The sequence below is a fragment of the Lycium ferocissimum genome, chromosome 6, assembly GCF_029784015.1.
Source record: "Lycium ferocissimum isolate CSIRO_LF1 chromosome 6, AGI_CSIRO_Lferr_CH_V1, whole genome shotgun sequence".
In the NCBI taxonomy this organism is placed as follows: Eukaryota; Viridiplantae; Streptophyta; class Magnoliopsida; order Solanales; family Solanaceae; genus Lycium; species Lycium ferocissimum.
This window is the reverse complement of record NC_081347.1, coordinates 46,211,542-46,218,071: the sequence shown is the minus strand read 5'-3', so window position 1 is coordinate 46,218,071 and position 6,530 is coordinate 46,211,542.

The following is a 6,530-nucleotide window of genomic DNA, read 5'->3' as shown; positions in this document are numbered from 1 at the left end:
ATAGGCCAACAAGGCCAAACATATCTAACCATATACACGTATGCAGAGCCTCACAGAAGATACGTCATATCATAACATATGGGTGGGACAGGACCCCGCCGTGCCCATGAATATGTATACAAAAGAATCTATACCAAAAGTTGCAGCTCCGAATGAAGTGGAGCTCCGCTATGTAGTCCCTGAGAATATAGCTATGAATCAAATCTGTCTCCCTGGCCACCTGCGGGCATGACGCAGCGTCCACAAACAAAAGGACGTTAGTACGAAGAATGTACTGAGTATGTAAAGCATGATCAATATCAATGTGAAAGCATAATAGATAACATATGAAATAGCATAAGATGGGAGATAATAGCATCATCGTCATAGCACTTACTTGCTTTCCATAGGGACGTTCCATTTCTATTGCGTATTTGTGTACATACATTCATATCCGTACTCATTTACCTTTCGTATCCATTTTCCTTTCATACTCATGCTCATATCATATATATTGCATATACATAGCCTTTACTTGGCATTTAAATATTCTTAACATATTCGTACTCATATTGATGTCATATACATAGCATTTATATAGCATACCCGACCACGAAGGTTCGGTGTTTCACATACAGCCCTACCAAGGCTCGGTGTATACATGGCTCTACCAAGCCTCGGGGTTGTTCGTACCCACTGCAGTGGTGCGCGTGTATCGTCATATATATATATATAGTTATATATATATATATATATATATATATATATATATATATATATATATATATATATATATATATATATATATATATATATATATATATATATATATATATATATATATATATATATATACATATATACATATTCACTTATATTCTACCCGCCATATAAGCTCGGGGTTCAATAGCCACTTTCATGGGCATATATACATATAAGCTCATAATTATCTTTAGCCTTTTTACTATCGTCATTCATTAAATTCTATCCTTAGAGGATTTCTCGTCGCATAAGAAACTTAGTACAATCGTAACATATCTAGCATCATAAACTTAGTAGCTTAGAGACAACATCATTGGAGAACATCGTAGGCTCATAGAAGGAGATATACTTGGCCAAGGAACCATGCCTTATGAAAGAAGGGTTAGCCTTACATACCTTTCCGTGCAACTATTCTACACCTGTACGTTCTTCTTCAAAGCTCGCGTTCTACCTTCATTGAAGTGCATACTCATATTAGATAATGGATGACTTAACATACATGACCAAATCTAGAGAAAATCAGACAGCATCTCCTTTATTCGTACAACTTCCTCCATATCATATATCAACTCCCAAACATCAATAATAACATTCACAATATCATCACAATAGCCTTTAGTCAACTACATTAGCCTTACTTCTCAATTCACTTCAAATCATCCATAACCATAGACATATCACAATATCACGTTCATTCACATACAATGTCAATTCCATACTCTCAATATCATTTATAACATGATTATATTCACAACGTACCAAGAATCATAACTCATTCCAAACATCTATTCATAAGTGACACTATTCTCACATTCATGACCCATTTCTATATTCTTTTGCAATCCATGTGTTTCAACTTTCATGTCACACCCTAATTTCCGATAGGGCATGACGGGCACCCGATCCTTACTTAGGGCCGAGCGAACCCGCAGACTCCCATAATACTCATAATCATACTGGGCCCCCGCACAACATGACATAAGCACATACTGAAATTTTTTTCGAAAACAAACATGCCTTTCATTTTTTTCAAACCAAACAAAACTAGCATCGTATGAGATCTGTAAACATAGCAAATCTGTAACGGTAAACGTAATGATACATCGGCTTACATAGACGATTACAAAACTGACATATCACACACACGACACTGCCTGCAAAGTCTCTACCAACATCTCAGATACCATACAAAAACACTCAGATTCGGCAGCACTCCGGAGGAAATGGAGCTCGCCAATCCAGCTGGAACGTCTTCCGCTAACGTCATCTACTCATCTGTGGGTACCTGCGCGGCATGAAACGCAGCCCCCGAAGAAAGGGGGTCAGTACGGAATATGTACTGAGCATGTAAAGCATGGAACACAGTACACAGGATCATACCGAAGTACGGAGTACAGAAAGTAGTACAATAATCAGTACCCGCAAGACTTATCTTTAAAACATAATTCGTGTATATCCATATCATATCCGAATAATCAAGGGACTTAGAAACATGAGTAAGTAATCATCATATCATCATGTCATCATATATCATATCAGACTTCGTGTCACATCATACCTCGTGTCACATCATATTTCGGAATACATATCATACTTCAGAATACACATCATACTTCAGAATACACACATATAACATATAACGTGTCCCGGCCCTCCAGCGAGGGACTCGGTGAACAGAATCATCATATCATCATCATATATATATACATATAGCGTGTCCCGGCCCTCTAATGAGGAACTCGGTGTATAGCGGTCCCGGCCTATATGAGGGACTCGGTGTATAGCGTGTCCCGGCCCTCTAGTGAGGGACTCGGTGTATCGAATCATGTCATCATCATATCATCATATACATAGCATGTCCCGGCCCTCTAGTAAGGGACTCGGTGTATAGAATCATCATATAATCCTGTTATCACATATACACATACCGCGGACAAGTACCCAGCGGCCAATGTCACACACACACATACCGCGGTCAAGTATCCAGCGGTCAATATCACACATACCGCGGTCAAGTACCCAGCGGCCAATGTCACATACACACATACTCGGTTACCAAATCCCCGGCAATATCACATATACACACCGCGGCCAAGAATCCGGCGGTCATGTCACGGCCGCGGTCAAGTATCCGGCGGACAATATCACACATACGGCCCGGGACTCGGCGAAAAATGTAACAACGAATGCACGAGCAGAATCATAAGTAACCAAATACAGCTTTAAAACATTTTCAAAGACTTAATAGGTTAATCAAAATGAACCATCATTGGTAAACCAAAACAGTAGTCAAATCAGATTTTCTTCCGAACGTCACTCGGGAACATATCAAACCGAACTTCAGAAACCGTAGTTACGTATCAAAATCACATACATAAAAATTCTTATTTCAGACTCAACAGATAAATAAGTAATCATACTCGGGGGTCGGAAAGATAGTCGTATTAAGTTCTTTTCAAAAAGTCGTTAGTACTACACAAAGAAAAGTCGTGGGGCCCACGGACGAGCGTCAACCCAATCCGGGCCCGCCTATGGAAATCATAGTCATTATACGTCATAGAATCATTTACGAGCATATCAAAGCCATTCGGTTCTGTCTGTGAAAGTTACGGACGTTCGTAATTACAAAACTTTTTTTGAAAACAAAACTTTTTATGCAACACTTGAAACCAACCATACAAAGACACATAAACCATAGCCGACCATATGAAGGTGCCAACATCAAGAAGCAAATAAGCATCGTAAACATGCTCGGATTTTACGAATAGAATTCTCCCCGACGCTCATAACACATCATAGCTTAGCCATATCTAAGACATGCCAAAAGAAGGAAAGGTAAGCTTTACATACCTTGGTTGCTTCCTAAGCTAATCCAAACTCAAGTCTCGGCTTCTCAAAATCTACAACACGTCATATAAGTATCAACCATTAGCTATAAGCATTAAGGAATTCAATTTCAAACTCGCACCCAATTCTACAGAAATTTGGGCAGCACCTCCCCTATAAATCCAACAACCCCGAGAATTCAACTCGGCTAAATCGACAACAACCATACCAACAACCATTCTAACAACATCCATAAATGATTCAAAACGCATTCTGACATTAATAGTTCCTTTCTATACAATTCGACAACATTTCATTTACATTCAAATAAACTACATACGATCAAGCCAATACCAATGCTCACATATTCAAGTAATAATCCGAGGTCATTCAATCAAGATTCAAGGACATTTCAAGCTATCCGCAAAGTATTCAAATCAGCCCATCCATTCCACCATGCCACCGAACCCCTCCAAATGCAAGAAGACAATCAACAATACATTTCTTCCTTCCAAATTCATCAACTACACTAACAACTCATACATTAACAACATTATCCTCACAAATCCAAGAAACTATAATAAAATCACATTAACTCCAAATCAGCCCACACGGTTTTTAACTTCAACTTGGATCATTAACCTTCATTCTACATCATAAAATTCATAACGACGACAACCAAAATACTAGATAACATTAATTCATTTCTTACATACCAAACACCCCTACACGGCCATTCCTCAACATACATCATTCCATGAGTTTCATTCATTTTCTACACATTACAACAACACACAAACATGTTGAATACAATTAATTCATCACTCCATCACAACTCTACATACACACGGCCAAACACACACACACGGCTACACTTCAACATCCCTATTTTCATAATTTTCATTCATTTCCACACTTCACAACATGCACAAATCATCCACAACACATGAAAAATGAGGTTGAACCTTACCTTTCCCACTTGTTCTTCACTCGGCTAGGATGAGAACTTCAAGAACAAACACCTTGCTTGCTTCAACAACAACTCCATGTTGTTTAGGACCTTCCAATGAGTTGAAAACCTAGAAGAAAATTTTTTTTTGGAGAGAATTTTTGCTCTTCAATTTTTTTCCTTCAATGGCCGAATGGCCTTCTTGAGCTCTCCAAAGTTCTCCAATTTTCTTGAAATTTCTAAGAGCAAAAAATGATAAAGATGATTAAATTAGTCATCTTTCTCTACATATATAATTTACACATGTGGCCTATGGCCTACACACATGTGCAAGGCCACATGGCCATTTTTTTCATGAATTCTAAGTGTCCACAACTTCACTTTTGGCCCCAAATTTTCATGAAATGTTCAACTTTCCATAATTCACTTTTAACCCCAAATTTTTCTTATTCCAAATTACCCCTAACACTCCATACCAATGAAAAGATGAATATGCAACTTGTGCATTAAGACAAAAAAATCAACAAAATCGAAAATTAAAAGTCTTGTCCATAACTTGTCGCAACCAACTTAGAATATTCCAACGTACAAAGTACGGGGTATAACATCCTTTCCCCCTTTAGAACATTCGTCCTCGAATGTTCAACTAATCGTATGGGGTCTTAAGGATCTCGATTTAAACTTTTCCTTCTTGTAATTCCCTTTACTCAACTTGTGACATTCTAGGCACATTATCTTGTGTTGTCTCTTAGTCTTTAACTCAAACCCTTCCGTATTCATTCCATAGCTTGTCTCTCCGTTTCATACTTGCCTTTGTATTTTAGCTACATAGATCACATCATAACCTTGGCCACTTTCTCACTAGGCTTCACTTATTTTCATAACAACCCTCATTGTATTCACATTATATCTTATTCGTAACCAATCCCATAACATAACGCTTTTAACCCTTTACCTTTTCTCGATCATACTTCATCCCTTTTTGTACTCTTGTCTTAATCATACTATTGCTTCTTTCTCGAGGTCAGCCATACTCGCAACTTACTCAAATCTTACCATTACGGTGGGCACGGCCTTTCAAGTCGCATTACAAACCTACGTATTATTTTCTCTTTATTCCTGGAAAAATTTCGGTAGAGTTTCCTTTGTATTTCTTACTATCTCAAAACCTGTACACAGGAAATACCAACAATGCCTCACAGGGCCAAAATACATATATACATATCATATCATATCGCAGCCACACAGGGCTCCCAATATCATCAACAGTACACAAATGATAAACACACCTCGTATACCCAATTCAAACGGCACCTGTTACACTTTCTTGTTTACTTTCCCCCTTTAGTCTTCAACTTGTATTTCCATCGCAACTTCAATATCTTTCCCAACATATATCTTTCATACCTTTACTTACCTGCGCACTTTGTGACTTCCAACATCATCAATCACTTCCTTCTATCGGTGTCATTCTTCACCGCAATAAATCGGGGTAGGAGTCCCATCTCCTATGACTTGGCTCTATGGCACGATCTCGGATGTGAAAGAAGAGTAACCACCCTAGATGCCCGTAGCCTCCGTTTATAAGTGTGGCGCGCTACACACCATAAACAAGACTCTACCGGACACGAATGTAGACAACCCCTAGGACGAAGCGTCCGATACCAATTTGTCACACCCTAATTTCCGATAGGGCATGATGGGCACCCGACCCTTACTTAAGGCCGAGCGAACCCACAGACTCTCGTAATACTCATAATCATACTGGGCCCGCACAACATGACATAAGCACATACTGAAAATTTTTTCGAAAACAAACATGCCTTTCATTTTTGTCAAACCAAACAAAACTAGCATCGTATGAGATCTGTAAACATAACAAATCTGTAACGGTAAGCGTAATGATACATCGGCTTACATAGCCGCTTACAAACTGACATCTCATACACACGACAACGCCGCAAAGTCTCTACCAACATCTCGTATACCATACAAAAACACGATCTAAGACCGA